The sequence below is a fragment of the Rattus norvegicus genome, chromosome 4 (genome assembly GCF_021556685.1).
Source record: "Rattus norvegicus strain SHRSP/BbbUtx chromosome 4, alternate assembly SHRSP_T2T, whole genome shotgun sequence".
NCBI lineage: Eukaryota > Metazoa > Chordata > Mammalia > Rodentia > Muridae > Rattus > Rattus norvegicus.
In genome coordinates, this window is record NC_141537.1 from 148,616,698 (window position 1) to 148,634,721 (window position 18,024).

The 18,024-nt window shown below is 51.7% G+C and overlaps 1 protein-coding gene across 1 annotated transcript in view; it reads left to right on the top strand.

Moving 5' to 3' along the window:
• Positions 1-1,248: 1,248 nt before the first annotated feature.
• The window catches only part of Slc6a1 (solute carrier family 6 member 1), a 33,412-nt gene continuing 16,636 nt past the window's right edge, over positions 1,249-18,024 (top strand). The window contains 1 exon segment of the mRNA NM_024371.4: positions 1,249-1,530. The gene's annotated coding sequence lies outside the window, so the exon portion shown is untranslated.

Below are 18,024 nucleotides of genomic sequence, written 5' to 3' on the forward strand. Positions count from 1 at the left end.
CTGCTTCCCTAATCTTGCTAGAAGACACACCCACATTTCCCCTGACAGCTTTCTCCATTCATCCACGCAGCAGCTCCCACCCCAGTGGCACTTTCATGAATAGACCTAACCCTCACCCCCATCTCAGCTGGGACCCACATGGGTGGCTCTGGCAGAACTTGTCACTCTGGGTTCTCCAATGGTTATTCCAGGAAAGATTGTTTCTTTACTTGTCCCATAAGAGGAGCTATGGTCTGTGTGTCTACTATTGTGAACCCAAACCCAGACCAGTGTGTGCCTCTCAGGAGTTCCAGAAATAGTCATTTGAAGTACACACAGCACTTGGTAACCAGTCCAGAGGCCAAAGAGCACTAACCCTAATGCTTGTGGAAGTAAGTATGGGAAAAGAGCCAGAAGCCAGTTGACCTTTGGGAGTTGAGGCTGGAGACCCCAGGGTTGATGAGATTAGAGGACAGAAGGTCAGATATTGAATACCAGACTCAGGGACAGAAGCGGGAGGCCACTGAAACTGGAGAGAATGAATTCTTCCTGAGTCTTTGGGGAACATGGAAAAGGAAGGCATGGCCCTTTACCCAAAACCTCGATGGAAGGAGCCAGAAGGTCTGGACTTGGAAAGAGGTAGCTGGAGCTGGCCAGAAGCAGAGGTGTTCTAGACAGTCCCTCACATCTCAAGAGCTAGAGGCAGAGCACCTAGGATCCTTAGTCAACCCAGGGGGGTTTCCAGATTGTGGTTTGCTGAACACACACACACACACACACACACACACACACACACACACACACACACACCTCCACGATCAATCCTGCAGTAACAGTCTTTCCCAGCCTAGTAGCTCAGGTAGTAACTTTGTCTCCTACAGAAGGCAGCAGTAGACAGACAGGAGACGGGTAGGGAGGGGGCAAGAGTCCTACCCAGCTCCCACAATGCTTCCAAGGGAAGTGACAGAGCCAGAGAAACCAAGAGACCAATTAAGGTAAACCTTTGAGGCCAGGAGACTGAAGGAGGATGAAGGCCAAGGAAAAGAGGGAGAGGAAGCAGGGCTGGGAAAGAGGGGAGGTCAGAGAGAAGGGGGAAGAGAGGAGGGAACAGGCAGAGAGAAGAGGTGGGCAGGACCTAGGAAGGAGGGGAGCAGGGCAGAGGGGAAGAGGGCGCTAGTAGAGGGAGGAGGGGAGCAGGGCAGAAGGAGGAGAGAGGAAGGGGTAGGTGGAGAGAAGAGGAGGCAGGCAGAGGGAGGAGGGGAGCAGGGCAGAAGGAGGAGGGGAGAGAGAGCAGGGCAGAGGTAGCCGGGAGAGAGGAGCAGGAACAGAAAAGGTGGGGAAAGGAGAGATGGAGGCTGAAAGGTAGGGGCGGGCAAGACGGCGCGGACAAGCTCCGCCCAGAGGGCGTGTCCTGACAGCCCCGCCCCCTCCGCCCGCCCTCGGAGCCCTAGAGAGCTGAGAGGTTGCAGGAGAGCTGCGCGAGCCTAGGAGCCCAGGCGCCCGCGTCCTTGCGCGGCCGAGCCGGAGCGGCCCGCGCAGCCCCGGCCGCAGGTAAGAAGGGAGGCTGGCGTCGGGGCGCTGGGTGGAGGGCGGGACCCTAATCTGCAGCGTGTCCCCCGTCCTCGCCCCTCGACGTGCGCCGGCTGCAGCCCAGGGATGCTCGGGAGGCGGGAGGATCCCAGGAGGCCAGGTGCCGTCGATGTCCTGGTTCATTCGCCAGCGGGCGGCGGGTTGCCCAGGAGGGAGCCAGATCAACCTGCGCCACGTCCCCAGTCTCCGAGTGCCTCATTCACTGGGGGCAGGAGGACAGAGGGGCTGGGGACTACCTGAGGATGAAGACTTGTCCTTCCCATCCCGGGGCAACTCAAGCTCTCAGGAAACCTTATCTTTAAGAAAGTGCACAACAGCTCGGGCCGAGCGCGCGCAAGCTGGCGCTGCTGCCCTGTTCACCTGAGAGATGCCCGGTGCAAAAGGTGGGTCGGGTCAGTACTTCCCGTGGTTTGTCTTCCCCAGGTATTTACTCATTTCTTTCTGTGGCAATGACCACGCGTTCTCCATACTCAGTCTCTCTGTACCCACCCACCCCATGGGTGACACTCACAGATGTCCCGTTCTGCGTTTCATTTGGGCTTCCAACAAGAGACTCAGAATGGGCAGCTCTGTACGGAGCCAGTGTCCTCTCGAAACAGACCGGAGTCTCTAGGGGAAAAATGGGTTTTTGAAAGCCAGTTGATAAGACCAAAATAACTGAGGTCTACGGGCTGGACCTCCTGCCCACCCACGAAGATTAGGGGTGAAAGGGACTGTGGCCACATCAGGGAAGGGACTACGTCCGCTGAGTGGAATATGATGCTAGCCCCAGTTTTTCTATGGCATATAGGGTATGTGTTGGACAAAAGAAAAAAAAAATGATGTTCTGGGTCCTGCCTATATTCTCTGTTGTGAACTTTGGTGAAAACAGTGGAGCGTGCATACCCCAACTTCCAAATTACAAAACAAAAGAGATCTGTGGGAATTCAAAGTGCCATGCAGTCTTTCCCCACCCCGGTTCTGGAAAGGAGGGAACAGGTCCTAGAAAAAGCATCTTCAGACCCTCTTCCAAAGGAATGAGGGGGAAAGAAAGTGGCCCTGGAAGGTGTAAATCCCTTCAGAAAAGAGAGAAAGAGGGAGCTTTCCCCAGAGCAGGAGGGCAAAATGGCTGAGCCTCCCTTGAGCCTCAGAAAGGAATTGCCAGGCAGGCGGCAAACAAAGAAAGCGCTCTGTCTCCAGCCAAGTGCTGGCTTGGTGGCCAGTGGCTAGAGGACAAACAGTGAGTCCCAGGCAGTAAGACACAGGCTGCCCTGTCTCCAGAGCTTCTGTGGAGTGGGGTTCCCTGAGAAAGGCACCGGAGACAGGCAGCCACCACTGAGGGGGAAAACGGCAATGGTCAATCCCCAAAGAAACCTTGCTCTGGGGACCCACATTTGTTGAGAAGTAAGGTCTCCTGGGTGAGGCTCTAACGAGGGGTCCAGAGGCCAAAGAACAGGTACCTAAGAGGGTAAAAGCAAAGATACACACAATGACACACGAGTGTCAGCCCAGTATTTGACATTCCTGGCAACCGAGGAGAAAGGGATGTGAATTTGTTTACTGTGGCCCAGAACCCAGGAGGAACTCAATATGTGTTCCAGAAAAAAGCGCACACAGGTGGAAAATGATTGCCTAATGGTCCAGCCGGCGGGGACCTGCCCTCTTATCTACTTGTGTTGCCGAGGCAGGAAGGCTGTAAAATGCTTTACATTTATTCCATACCCAGGAATAAAATAAACATGCATGCCCTGGGTTGGGTACTGCTATTTCTTAGCCAGGTGACCTTGGCCAAGTTCTAATCCCCTTTGGAAAGAAGAAATGGAATGTCAAAACCGTTTGGTGTGTCAAGCTTGTAATTCGCACCATAACCTTATACAACAGAAACTGCCGGAAACCACACTTCAGAAGTGAGGAGAGGATAAGACAAAGAGGGAGATTGACTTGTCCAAGGTCACACAGCAAGGAAGAGGCAAGGAAACCCTAGGCTGCCACATTTTGCTTCCCTGGTCTCAGTCTTCACATCTGTAAAGTGGGAGAGTCAAGGGAAGAGCAGTGACAGTGGGATTTTATGGGGGACAGTGAGTTAGTCCCTCTGGACCTGCTGTCAGAGAAATGACTCCTTCTCTTTCTTCCCAGCAAGTCTAGAGCAACATTAAATAAATCACCTCCCGCCATCCCTAGGAGATGTGAGAGATTTCTCAGGTCACTTGGAATTCAGAACTGTCTCTCCATCCCTGTCCCTGGCTTGTTGGATGCCCAGCTGAGTGTCGACCCTAGCAAATCCAGACTTGCCCTCCATTTGCAGCTCTCTGCATTCTGAAAGCTCCCCGACCTTGAGAGTGGACAGGATGCACTCAGTTCCATGTTTCGACAGGTAGCCCCTTGGTCCCAAGCTGTGTTGACCCAGCTCCTTTCTCTCTCAGTTGTATTCCTGAAGCCAAACCCAATGAGAGAGAGAGAGAGAGAGAGAGAGAGAGAGAGAGAGAGAGAGAGAGAGAGAGAGCGCAAGCCCCTTTGCCGTCTTGCCTGCTCCTAAAATGGAAACATGGCAACAGGGCCTGGTTTGGCCCAAATAGGAGCTGTCTTTATTCACTCAGGTCTGCATTGTCACCATTTCTTTACTCGGGGAGAGTGGTCAGCCATTGCTGAGGTGGAAATGACCTTAAAATGACTTCAGATGACCTTGAAATGACTTCATCTGCAAAGTAGCTCCTCCCCCAGCTAATGAGAGCAGCCCCTCCCCAAGCTGATGAGGTCACCAAGTATCCATTGCTCCAGGATTTGGAGACTTTTTTCTCTTTTCTTTTCTTTTCTTTTCCCTTCCTTCCTTCCTTTCTTTCTTTCTTTCTTTCTTTCTTTCTTTCTTTCTTTTTTTTTGGCAGCTTTGCCCTATTCTCTGAAAGTCATTCTGAGGTAGGGGAAGGAAGCTTGGCCCCTGAGAGGGAAGGAGATGGGCAGCCAGATTATAATTCCAAAACAGGGCTTCCTGGGAGAGGTACCTCTGTAAACTTGTCAGACACCCAGCACTGTCCTCTGCGCTCTGACTCTGAGCCCTGGGAGGCAGAAGGAAGCAGGGAGAAGCCCACGGAGAGCAGGGCCTGTCTCCTGGTACAGGCAGTAGGTGTGAACTGCAAGCTATGATGTTTGAACAGAGACCTGGAATTCAGATGTAAAGAGGGAGACAATTTCCAAGAACCCTTATCCCCATGCCAGTATTGCAGCAACAGTGGCAACTGTCCTCGCCTGCATCCTGAAGATGTGCCCCGTGCCACGCTTTCATGTCATTTAATTTGTATAAGATCCCATGAGCCCTGCCCCTGTGTAGATGAAGTAACAGAGGAGGACAATAAATGGAGTTGAGTCTGAACTCAGCCACAAGGTCTCTAAGTCTCTTGCAGGTGCTACCCACTGCTGTGAAGCATGGCACAGCCCACTAGAGAAACTACAGGGTCTCCCGAGTGCATCCCCAGCACCCGAGCCTAACCACAGCTGGAGAAGGCCAGGCATCAGTCGGTGTAAAGGTGTGAGGCTCTTGACTTAGGGGGAAGCTGAAGTTTGGAGACCCCTGCCGTGATGGTGCAGAACTGAGATTCTAGTCGAGGTCACCATCCTATCCCAACAGGTCCATGGCCTGCACTTCATTTAAGGCTGGTATTGGTGGCTTGCACCCAGCTGCCACCTTTTCCCAATCTTCTGGGTGTCTCTTCATTTGTCCCCATCACCTACTCCCCACTCAGGAAGCCATTGAGAGCTGCCCAAGGAAGCCATCCGTTCCGTTTACCGTGATCTGACATGACACAGAAAGTGGCATCTGATTCGATGTGAGCTGCCTGCAGCGAATGGTCTTCTATTTTTATATTTCTCACAAATTGGAAATTACAAGGGGACCAGGTCTTGGAGAATGATTGGCGGTGGCACTCTGGAGGTGGGGGAGATGTGCAGCTGGGCGGAACGGAGCACATTAGGATGTTAGCCCCCTCAGCTGGCAGAGCGGCCCCAGGCTTCTGGGCTGGGTATAGTCCTGACACAAAAGCAAGGCAGAGAAGGGAAGATTGGTGGCTGCTTGGGACAGTGACCCGCCACTCTGCTCTCCTGTTAGCTGCCTGATGTCTGCAAGACCAGCTCTTGGGATAGCTGAGCCCTAGCAGAGGGACATTCAAGGTCAAAGATGCCCTGGAAGGGATTGGCAGCGGTTACCTCCCTGGCCTTATTGCTTGAAAAGATCAGAGAGCGCACGCAGGCAGCCACCATAAGGAGGCAAGTGGAGAGAGACATTTGGAACCAGTGTTTTTGTTGGTTGCAAAGTGGTGCTGACCACATAACCCCTGGTTATCAGCATAGTACTTCACAGTTTGTAAACCTTGCCCTTGCCAGTGGGATGGGGACGTGATCCAGGAGAAGAAAGTGTGGTTCTAGAGAAGAATCTTCCATCCACCAAAGAAAATCTTTTTAAAGCTGAGTTTCTAATAAATCTCAGTCTGAACGACCTTGACCTAGATGAGTTCTCTTTGCATGCGGGAAAAAATGCTCACTCCTCTAAGACGTAGGGTTTCTGTCTTCAAAGCATTTTCCTTGTTGAGCCAGGCGCTCCAAGCACGGATAGGGTTACCTTTAATGGGGAAACTGAGGTTCAGAGAGCTCTGTCCCCTGGCTCCCCAGCCAATGTTTGTCCTCTTTACTGAGCTCTTCTTCCTGAGCTGGAGCCTGGGGAAGCACTGTGCTGGCAGGAAAGGAACCCACAGCATCTGAGGTAACTGAGGTGGCAGATGACACAGGTGGGCTCAGCCAGAGGCTTTGGAGGGCAGAGTCCCCCTCCTCCCGGATTTGACTGAGCCTTACCTGGGCTCTGGGCAGAACTCGTCATTACCTAGGCCATGTGAAGAGTTTAGGGTTCAAAAGTGTAATCCTTTGACCCCATCAGTAGCCTGATGCTGAAGAGGGGGAGATGTGTGTTCTCAAACAGAACTGCATGACCCAGATTTTCTCATCTGAAGGATTTGGGGTGACATGAACCACCCCCTACCTTTGTGAGGATATACAGAGGGGCCTATGGTCTGAGGGGCCAGGAAGGATGTGGAACAATGTTCCTATATGAGCCAGGCCACCTGAAGTCCACTGTTGGAGCATCATGTAGCCGCTAACATGCTCAGCACAGAGGGTTGGCGGCGGGATGCAGCATGTAACACCAGTCAGGATCACCTCTGACCACGTGCAATGCTGGCATATATGACGTCTTACAGGTTTGGAACACTTGCCTCTGGGGTGCAGTAGGCGAGGCAGGAGACCACCCATCTGACCGCTGCCCAAGTGCCCTTACCTCCAGGGCTTGGACAAGGCTGGGTACCTGACTTCACCCACTCCAGGCATTGTGCTGTGGTGGATGCTCTCCCCTAACTCTGAGTCTGGGGGCAGGAGTGGGGTCCTGTTTGCCAGCTATGTCTGGGGGGGGGGCGGGCGTTGCTGATGTCAAACCTGGTGCTTTTCCATGTTGTTTGTTTTCTCAAAAAGCACCTGAGCAGATATCCAAGTGTAAGGAGGCGATGTGAGGAGATGGGACTCATTCTTTGCTGTCACTGTGACTGTTGCTAGAGCTTGAGATCCATGGCTCACCTGTAACTAAAAACGGAAAGAAAGCAAGTGTGCAAGAAAGAAAGCCTACCCACCCCCGAAAAAACATCGTCCAGGAAAAGGGTGAGAAGGGACCATATAGACAGACGTGTGGTGGGGTTTAAAGACGTGCACCTGCCACAGAGGCACTGAATAGGTCTCTTCAGGAAGGAAGCACAGAATGAACATACGGAGTCATTTCCCCCCAGCCTCCAGGCTGACTCTGTGACAGGATACTGAGCTAACCATTGTACCAATGTCCTCTGTAAAGGAAAAGTGGCACCAGAATTGAAAGGTTGTCCCAAGTTAGTTCACAGACATATGACAGATCAAGAACCCCATCAAGTCTGTCTAGCATACCTGAGAAAGAAGTAGAGTGCTACCTCCTGTCTGGCTTGAGGCTTCGTGGACCATGGGACGGTCCCTTCCCTCCCTGCACTGCTGAACAGGAAGACATCACTTTGCTGGTGTCCTTTCCTCAGGCTCTAGGCAGGCCTCAGGGAGGGAAGCTGCCCACCCCACTTCCCTTTCACCCCTGAATTTCTCCATGACACCCTCCCGAGACTAATGGCTGGGTAAGATAAGCGCTCTTTCTCCAAATGGCAGTGAGTGGCAGTAATGACAGAGCAGATGTGGTACCGCTCATTTGCTAGGGCATTCAATGGAACTGTCAACCGAGGGGATTCAATGGCGGTGCAGGGCTGCTGACAGCCTGTTCAAAGCCATCATCCTGGGCCAGGGCAGAACCATCCCCTCCCTTGGAGACTCACTAAGTCCCAGAGGTAGCTGGTTGTCCTTCCCAGGCTTGGGCTTCTTGGCTGCTCCTGGGACATTAATTTATAGTATCTTTGGCAGACTTTCCTGGAGGCTTCTGGGGACTGAAACAAGTTAGCTACTGAGACAAGTATGGGCAATCAGCTGCACCAGATAGAATGATGCACACCTACTGTGTGCTAGGTTCTGTGGAAGAAGAGCTGTTCATGTGGAAACTGTATCCTTTCAGGGACCCCAGATCACTCTTCCTTCTCTCTCTCCATCATCTGTATGGTTTCTTGAGAGACAACCAGAAGCCACATGGCTGGGGACCACCGCAATAGCAGCAGAGGGCTAAGTGGTTAGAGGGACAGGTGGCAGACAGGCCATTCTCCATGTCCCATTGGTTCAGCCTTCTTGGATACTATGTTACTGGGTTCTGAGGACAATCTGGGCCTTTCCCAGTGAGGATTGTTTTGTCTGTTTACCCATCTATAGAATGGGAATAAAGTGGGCTATGATTGATGGCTGCTGGCAAGGCATCCCAACCAGTCCTAGCCCTAATGCTGGATAAGGGAGATGGTTCAGTGTCTGGAGGTTACATGTTAGAATTGGCTCAACAAAAGAGTGCCATTGCCCAAGACAGCTTCTAGTTCACTCTTTGGCCTAAAGTGTCACTCTCACCTCCCACATTGGTCCCCCCTAGACCTAGAATGCTACTTCTCACAATTTCAAAGTCAAAACCACAAACATACCCATTGTAGGTGACCCCCTGTTACAGATGGGTAAACTGAGGTCTAGACAGTTGTCCCAGGCACAACAGGTGCTAGGACCCAGAACTTCTTGCCCAGCCTTGCTGCTCTTTCCCCTGCCCCAAGCCAGCCCAGCTTGACTGTTGAGAAATTATTAAATAGAGTTGGAGGAAGGACTCGGGTTGCCGTGACAACGGAGCATGTGTCCTCGGGAGATAATGGCGTTGCACAAGGAGAGTGATGTGCGTGGAATGCTGATTCGGGAGCTTCTGGAGTGAGGGAGACAGAGAGAGCAGAGGGGACTATGTCTAGGCATTAGGCTCTCCAACAGGATGCACGGGACTGTGGGCATGGGAGCACAGGGATTCAGAGATCCTTGCTGCTGCTGTTTCTTTCTTTCCCACCTTACTGAGAAAAGGACACGTCAGAGTTAGGTAGAGGGGAGGCAAATCTGAGGCTCAGGTCATTCCGCCCAGATGAAGAGCTGGCCCTTGGCCTCCCCATTCTAGGAAAACCTGGCATAGGGGACAGAAGCTAACTGCTGGGATCTCTGGAGGGGTGGTCTCAGGTTCCCGCAGAGCTCTTGTTTCTCCTGAGTGGAGGAGGACAATGAATGTGAAGATTCTGCTGGACAGCCAGGAACAGGTCAGCCCAAAGAAAGAGAAAACCATATTCCCCAGAGCCAGAGGTGTCAGTTTTGAAGCTAAAATCAAATTCTCTGCTATTTCTTTAGCTTTATGGCCCTGGGCAAGTCGTGTATCTTTGATCCTCAGGATCCTCAGCTGGAAAATGTGGGGATGGGGGAGGGTGCCATTTCCCACTTCACAGGAGATCACAAGATGGTGTACTGCATGGTAGGTGAAGCTAGCAGCTAGTCCCAACTGGCTCCCTCGATAGCAGCCACCATCTGTCCTTAGCCCAAGGAGCAAGGCCAGGAGCAGGGGTTGCTGCAGCCATCTGTGAAGTTGCAAGGATGAAAGTCGCTGAAGTCAGTACAGGGGCACAAGATGCTTGTCCCCAGGCTAGGACATCAGTAGAACACACAAACGCCTCGATCCCTGGAAACAGACACAATGTTTTGCATGCTGTGAGCACTGTGTCCCTCAAGATCTGTGAGTGTGCCGTCCTGGAGATAGGTTCCTTCCTCCAGCTGTGTAAACGACCACAGGCTGCAGTGCTTTTTGGGAAATATTCTCACCCCCTTCCAGTTACATCTTTCTCCTGAACAGATGGTAAAATGTACTTCCCTCCTGGATTGATCAGGGGATCGCAGACTATGAGGGTGACACCTTGAGGAACCCCAGAGTGCATCGTTTGCATGCTGATAGGGATGTGAGCTGGCTGTCACCCCATTCCTTCTTGGAAGTGGGAAAGAGTGCTGCTGGATTTGGGCATGTGGCCATTTCGGAGGCAGAGGGAGAGCTGCATAGAGATGCAAGCCTGTTCACGTGCTTGAACCTGTTTGAGCGGTCCTCAAGAGAAGACTATATCCTGTTTGTGAGTCCTCTACTGTTGCTGGGTGACAGAATGACACATCCCTGCAGTCAGGAGAAGGTCGAGGGACTCACTGGTGGCAAATGAGTGCTGTTCACATTTAGTCTGGATTTTGGTAACATTCTAATTTTTGAGGAGTTCACTGGAAGCATTTGAAATGATCAACCTCTCCCTGGTGCTTCCCCAGCTCCTTCATAACTGTAGTTTTGCTACTATTATGAATCATAATGTAAATATATGTGTTTTCCAGTGGACTTAGGTTACCTCTGGGAAAGAGTCATTCAACAACCTCCCTCCCCAACCTCCCTGCAAAGGGATTAAAACCCACAGGTTGAAAAGCACTGGCCTAGAGTCTTTTATAAGAATGGCAGAAAACTGTTTTTCCAATTGACAAAGGGTCAGGTTCTGGGATCTAGTGCTGGCCTCTGTTGCCTGTAGCTGTGAACTCCTAACATCTTCTCCCCTCCTGTTTCCCTACCATTATCTCAAAATACAAACGGTGCCAACCATCAAGCCTTTTCTGTGCCCCAGGTACTCACCTCACCTTACTCCCCCAAGAACAAGTCCTGAAATGAGATATTCTGTTTAACACAGAGAGTTTAGCACCACAGCATTTATCTTAGACTGTGACTCAAAAGCAGGCATTCCTGCTCCAAGTGCTTGGGTCCTGCTCTGCCATCCCCATCACAGTTTGTGATAAACTGATCACCCTTTGACCCCAAGCAGAAGTTCGTAGGTTTGAGCTGACTGCACAGAGCCTGAGGAATTAGTTGTCTCTATGCCATCTTCCCAGATTCTTGCTCTGTCAGCATTTTTACATGATAGCAAGGAGTGGAGACACACAGCGTGAAATTCCTCTGAATGCTGAGGGAAGGGCTGAAGCACAGATGTGCTGGTGAGACTGAGCCTCCGACAGAGCCTTTATAAATATAAACCAGCATTAGATCCCGGAACCTGACCCAGAACCTTTGTCAGTCCTAAAAGTAGTTTCCCTTCATTCTTGTAAAATACTCTAGACTATTGGTTCTCAACCTGTGGGTCACACCCCCCTGGTGGGGGAAGGTCAAAGGACCCTTTCACAGGAGCCACCTAGGACCGTCGGAAAACACAGATGTTTACGATTCATAACACCAAAATTACAGTTATGAAGTAGCGACAGAAATCATTTTATAGCTGGGGGTCCTCACAACATAAGGAATTGTACCAAAGGGTCGCAGCATTAGGAAGGCTGAGAGCCTCTGCTCTAGGCATTTCTTTTTACCCTGGCTGAGACCTTATGAGGAGGAATGAAATTTGTAGTTTTCCGAATAGAAAGCAGAATGCCTCACACGCTTCTCTGAACTCCATCACCCCTAGACACTGACACTGCCAGAAAGGGCCAACTCTACCCTCCCTCTTCAACTACCTCCCAGAGGAGCGCTCTGCTGAGGGAATGGCACTGTGTATCCTGAGACTGCAAATCAAAGGCCACCTGGGGCCAAGTAGTTACACAGTGAGGGGCTTAATGACAAGGTGACAGTAATGCAAGGGCCCAGCCCCCTCTCTACAGTCTACAAATTCAAGTCTGAAAATTCTAATTAGGCATCATATAATGCAAACCTATTTAGCCACCAGTTCTCCGGTGACCTTGGTTGACCTTGTTGCTGATGATATACCTCTGGAAGGGTGGGATAAAGCCTGGGTCATTGTTGGGAGTGGGGCAACCCCAGTATAGATGCTTGGCTTGAAACCCTGAAGCTATACCTGGTTACCTTCACTGTTGAACCATTGCGAGCCACTCAGACAGGCCTCCTGGTCTCCTTTCTCCATGACACTTACTAGCCTTGTGTTTAGTTCAGCAAGCCCTGAGAGAGATTTTGTTTTATTTCCTCCAAATTTGCATTCTGCAAACTCCCGTGGGAGTCTCCAGCATTCTGAAAGAGGCCGACTGGTTATTTAACCCCATGGGCTCTCACAGTGTGTTTGACAAGGCAGAGAGCCATGTGAGAGAGTGCCAAGTGGTCACCCTGTCACTCTTTTCCTGATCCTGGTTAATCCTTCCGGTGGGCTGAGCTCGGAGCCTTTGCAAGAGGAAGCCTTGGAACTGAGGCTCCTCCAGAGAACTGAGGTTCCCTCCAGAGAACCAGCCTGTGTCACCACAGGCGGCCAGGAAAGGAGCTGGGAGAGCACGCACCCCTGGCCATCCCTGTGAAGTTGCCTTGTGTCCAGTGCAGGGCTGCCTGCATGGAAGTCTGAGTAGGGAGGTTCACTGGGCATCCCAACCTAGTTAGGATCCACAAAAGAGATCAATGGTGGCCTATGCCCTGAGGCCAAGTTTGAATTCAGATCATTCCCCCTGAGTGACCTTGGGCTCCTACAACCTCAGGTTGCTTCTGGTGAGTGTGTGCTCCCCCACATCCCTGGGTACTCAAGGGTCTGTAGGACAGGATACCCTTCTGTCCCCCTTTCCTTCCTTTTCTCTCCCTCCCTTTGTTTCCCTCCTCCTTGCCATCTCCCCACCCTCTACCTCCCCAGGTTTTTCCTTCTTCTCCTCCTCCTAACCCCCACCCTCCCCACCCCTTCCTCCTTCCCATCCATCCACTCACTATGCCTCCATGCTCTCTTTTGGATCTAGGATGCTGAAGCTAGGGTGGATGGAGAGACCAAGAGGCATAGGAGTTGGCACTCTTTGGGGGCTACAGAGCATGCTCAGAGCCAGTAAGGGGGAAGCATCAGAGGGGTCCAGCATGAGGTCACTGGGTGGTAAGGATCCCGTCTGCATAAGAAACCACATCGGAAACACTGTATGTGGGGCTGCAGACAGAGCCCTATAGCCATGCTACCTCTTGTGGGGTCCTCTAACTAACCCCAGTAGGCTGGCATGGGGTATTTATACCAGGGACAGCAGCAGATGCCACCCATCCAGCCTTTTGCCTTGTTTCCTGAGAGTCCCTTTTTTAAACATTTGCCAGCACAACACTGCTTTGGAGACATATGCTGTCCTTGGACCGTAAGGATGCTACTCAAAAGGACATGCATGCATCCAGTGCTGTGAGTGGTACTGTAGGGGGAACTAAGTCCTATCTGTACAAAGCTGGTATCTCCCTTTCAGGGACCAGGCGGTGGTGACAAACCCCCTCACATCAGTTTCCCCATGTGTGCCAACAGAGAACTATGATTAGGAGCTTGGACATCTAATCTCACCACCCTCTCCTGGACTTTGGCAGGCTTTCCTTACCTGAGCCTCAGTTTCCACCTCTGTACAATGGGGACGTGGTGAGGGGAAATGAAGAGGTACATGAGAGACACAGAATATATTAAGCACATGGGAACCTTTAGCGGGTCGGATCCTCAGCCCCTCTGTATAGTACAAACACACCCTTTTGCACACGGGGCCCTGTACAGCGATTGGCTAGGCCCAGGGAGAAATCCACAGTGCTGGCCCATCTGTGTTCATCTCTCAGATGCCCTGGGAACTCTGTAAGAGACTGCAGGCTCCATCTCGAATCTCATCCCCCAGTACCCAGCATGGGACCTGGCTCACTGCATGCTGGGCAGATTAGATTGAAAATTGCCTCAACAAAATGAGGTGCGCCACCAGACACTGTGGTTAATTAGGTATCAGAACAGGGTTTGGCAGGATGCCGATAGTGTGATGGAGAGAGCGTGGGGAGGCTGGGGTTACTGGGAAGCAGAGCCTTGCTCCTCCGCCGCTTACACACAGAAGGAAACCGCACGGCACAGAGAGCGCAAGGTGCTGGCTCAAGGCTACACAGCTAGTGAGATTCAAGCTCACTGATCCCCATGGCTGGCCATGTCGTGTCTGCAGTGAGCCTAGAGCCAAGGAGGAACTCTTATTAGAGTCCAGACCTTACAGTAATGAAGACTGCTGGCCAGACTGTCAGGTTAGCCTCAGGAGCTCTTAGGGCATCCCTGCCACAACTGTCCTCTGTGCAGCCCATCTAACAGCCACAGGGAGACAAGGTCTCTAAGGTCTCTTCAGAGAGTAGCAGGACATGTCCTTGGAGGTTAATCCTGGAGGAAGCTGCCTGCTGGGGACAGGCCACACACTAAAGGTAGGATTGGAAGCCCCTCCTACCCCCATAGAACCAGCAAAATGTAGAAGTTAGGACATAGGCCCAGTATCCCAGCTGGCTGCTCCCATTCAAATCTTGACACCCAGCTTCTGGCTAGGAGACCTTGGCAAGTCACTTTGCCTCTCTGTGCCTCAGTTTACCTTTCTGTAAAATGGGACTGTTGCTAATATGGGACTGATAGCTTAATAGTTATTTAGAGCAACCACAGCTGGTTTGTATATTTGATGTTCTCATCTAGGGTGATGGGGTACTTTCAGCTGCCTTCTCCCTGGAAGGGCCAGAACCTCAGTTTCCTTTTCCTTTTACCTGGGCAATTTCAACTCCCAGCAGCCCCAGCTCTCCCACTGTGGCCATACCAACTGGGTTAGACTAAAGCCTCAGACAATTTACCCAGGCCTGATCCCAAGATGCACAAGCACAAGAGAGGTAGTAGGTCAGGCTCTGACTCCAGGGCCCAGGTTAAGCTCTGGGTGATCTGGGACAAGTCACTATGGCGCCATGTCTGCAAAATGGGGCTATTGGTCATGCGTGTAGCTTTGGTGTTTCATATCCTTCCCTGGTCCAGTTATGGAGCTGGGAACTACACCTCTGCCTGAGGGTTATATTGAGACCTGAGGAAAGAACTTCCTGGCCCACTTCAGTGGGAGAGCCTAGCATTTAGTGCTTTCTCATGAGAACTGCAGCGAGGGCAGCTCCTGACCTTGGGGTAGGGTGAGGCGTTAAAAGGTCTGCAGGTCCCGAGTGAGCGTGGAGAGCTTGAAGACTGGAAAGATAAAATTGCTCTGTGCTGTGGGATCCTGAGCTTATGCCAGCCTTCTCTGAGCCTTGCCTATGTATATAAGTGCAGTATAAAACCAGCCTATACCAGTAAGGGCCTTTCTTTGGTCCCCTTAAATGTCCACCGAGGGTCCGAGAATGGGGCCTGTTTTAGATGTCCAGCTGGACACTCCCATCAGTCTTGCCTGAAGCGACCCCCTTTTCCATGAACACTCATCAACTTCCAGGACTCTGCCTCCTTCTGGCCTCTCTTACTTGGGCTAGCTGTCATTACTCTACAACAGAGTGTATGTACGCGGCTGATCACCTCTGGGTGGCAGCGTGGAACTGCCCCTTACTGGAACATCCTGTGTGCCCTGGCTTCGATTCTCACCACATTCTTGAAACCTGGGTCCAGCCAAGCCAAATGTCCCAACTAAGCACCCTGCAGGGATCCAGTGGGAAGCCATCCCCACAGTGAGGGCTTCAAGGCCCAGCACACTCGAGTCACACTACCGAGTCCCAGTGGACAGTGCTGCTAGCAGAGCTACCTTGTGCATGGCAAAGCCCTCTCAGATGCCCTCTGACTGCAGCCCTAGGCTGGCAGGCCTCAGTTTCCTTCCTTACCTGGACTCTCAGCTTGTGTAGCTGCAACCAGTCTGCACTGTAACATGCCTGGAATACAGTAGGTGCCCAATAAATGCTGCGTTTCTATGAAAGGATTCGTGCACAGGGACTTGGGTACACAGCAGATGTCCCAAGGGTGGGCCTAGCATTTCCCTCTCAATCGGATAATAAAATGCATTGTTTCCTCTTGGCACTTAGCCAAACCCAATATTAATTCCTTTCTTGAACCATCACAGTTCTGAAAGAGATAAAAGCAAGTGGAGTCATTACAGCTGCTACGAGCCTCTGTCGTTCCAGTAATTACTGAGCGGAGGGGAGGGAGCGAGATGAAGCAGCAGTGGGCCTAGCCAGGGTGGGAGGGAGGGAGAAGGGGGGTGAGGGGAGGAAGAAGGGGGGATAAGGGGAGGAAGAAGAAAGGGGGAGATGGGAGGGAGAAAGGAGGAGCGGGGAGAGTGGCAAGCAGGGGCAGAATTCAGGTCAAGCCTGTTGCTCTGGCTCCTCCAACCCACAACTCATGTGCAGAGACAATGGCACCCCTGACTGTCAAGCCCTGGCTTCTCAGCCTCTGCCTACTTTCCACCCACAGGACCACCCTGGGGGCCTCTGAAGCAATGAGACAGAGGGAGATTGTCCTTCGGGGTTTTCCTGCATTCCCCTCTTCTACAGCTGGCCACTGATTCAGCACTGGGCTGCCCATCTGCAGGCCACCAGCGGGCTTCCAGGCCCTGCTCCAGGGTGGAGCCCCAGTGCCACAGTGGCCAAGACCAAGTCCTCATGTCTCTCCTGGACTCTGTTTCCCAAGAGCCTCTCTGCTTCTGCTCCTGACCCTTGGGATATTTGTCATAGCTAGGGTGAGATCCAGAAGCATGAGATCACCTTGCCCACTTAAAATACAAAAAAAAATAATAATTTGAACTACTGGCTTTAGCCTCTGAGACCCTGTGTGATGTGACCCGTCACCCCTCCACCTGGATCTGTTCCCTTCCAGCCCTTTCTGCTGTCTTTCAAACACCAAGGTCTCCGTCCTGCCTTGGGGTCTTTGCATTACTTTTCCACTGTGTCCTAGAGTGTCACATTTTCAACTTCTAATTCAAACAGAATCTTCTTGTTGTTCTGGCCAAATAAAACAAGCCCAAAGGCGACTTCTGACCTATTTGCCATGTCTGATCTAGAGCTCCCAGCTCCGCACTCCTTCCTTGCAAAATGTCTCTGGCTGAGGGACCTGCAGATCTCTGTGCTTTAGCTGAGATTTTTGTCAGTGGTATTAAGACTTGGTCACAGAGTCACACTGAGGAGGGGCGGACCATCACTGAGACTCATCACTCTTCCTTCTGGTCTCTTTCATTAACTCCATCCTCTCAGAGACCTCTGGGTGAGTCTTCTGTTTGCCTAATTACATTGTCTTTCTTGTCACGAGTCCCTACATACATTACCCCAGTCTTGCTCCCCTCTCAGCCTCTGACAGGGATGAGCTGAGTCTCTTCCTCTCTGGGATGAGGAGGAAACCCACAGCAAAGGTTTTCATGTGCTTACACCTGATGTGCCTCACTAGGACTGACAGGTTGACACTCTGGGACCAGAGTCTCAGAGTATCAGGCCCTCTATCCCTGTGGTATCCCTGTGGTACATTCCCACAAAGCTGCAGCCAGGAGTGCTGGGTAAATAAATGTCCATATGGTGCCTGAGGCCCTGTCAGCCAATGCTGGAGTTACCCTGCATACCTGTTTATGTGCCTGGCCTTGTTCTCATCTCCCCATTTATCCAGATAGGGGTCAGTGAGGTGTGGTAGTTCACCCTGCATTAGCAGGTGCTGGAGAGAGCCAAGGTCAGGCTCAACACTAAAGTGGCTTTGGTACCAGGCAAGTCCAAGTCTGAATCTTGGATCTTCCCTGGGCATCAGTTCCATCACACCAACCCCTTTCATTTATGCTCAGACATAGACATGAAATCACAGCTCTTGGCTCTGCAGCTCCTTCTCGGATGCTGCAGGTGTTCGGCTGAATCCAGACATACGTTTCTGGAAAACAGAAATGACAGCGAGGCTCCCTCAGAGCCAATTCTTCTAAGTGGCTCTGCCTGGGACTCCTGAGTTGGATCTGAGGACTGTGGACTGCCTTTCCTGAGGACCCAAGGGGCCAAGGAGTCTTAGAGCCAGCCACATGGGGACACCTTTGTCCACCAGTACTTCTAACAAAGAATGCCACAGGCCAGTGAAAGATAATGGCTGGAGGATCACGGTCCTGGAAGCCGAGAGTCTACGGGAGTTAGGGGCATCAGCAGCGCCTTCTTGTCTTCCTGAGACATGGTAAGAGAGGCCTAAAAGGTGGAACTCGCTTTTGTAACAACCTGCTCCAGCGACAAGGACATTGGTAGGAGCCACGCCTCATAATCACCCTGACCTCTGAAGTGTC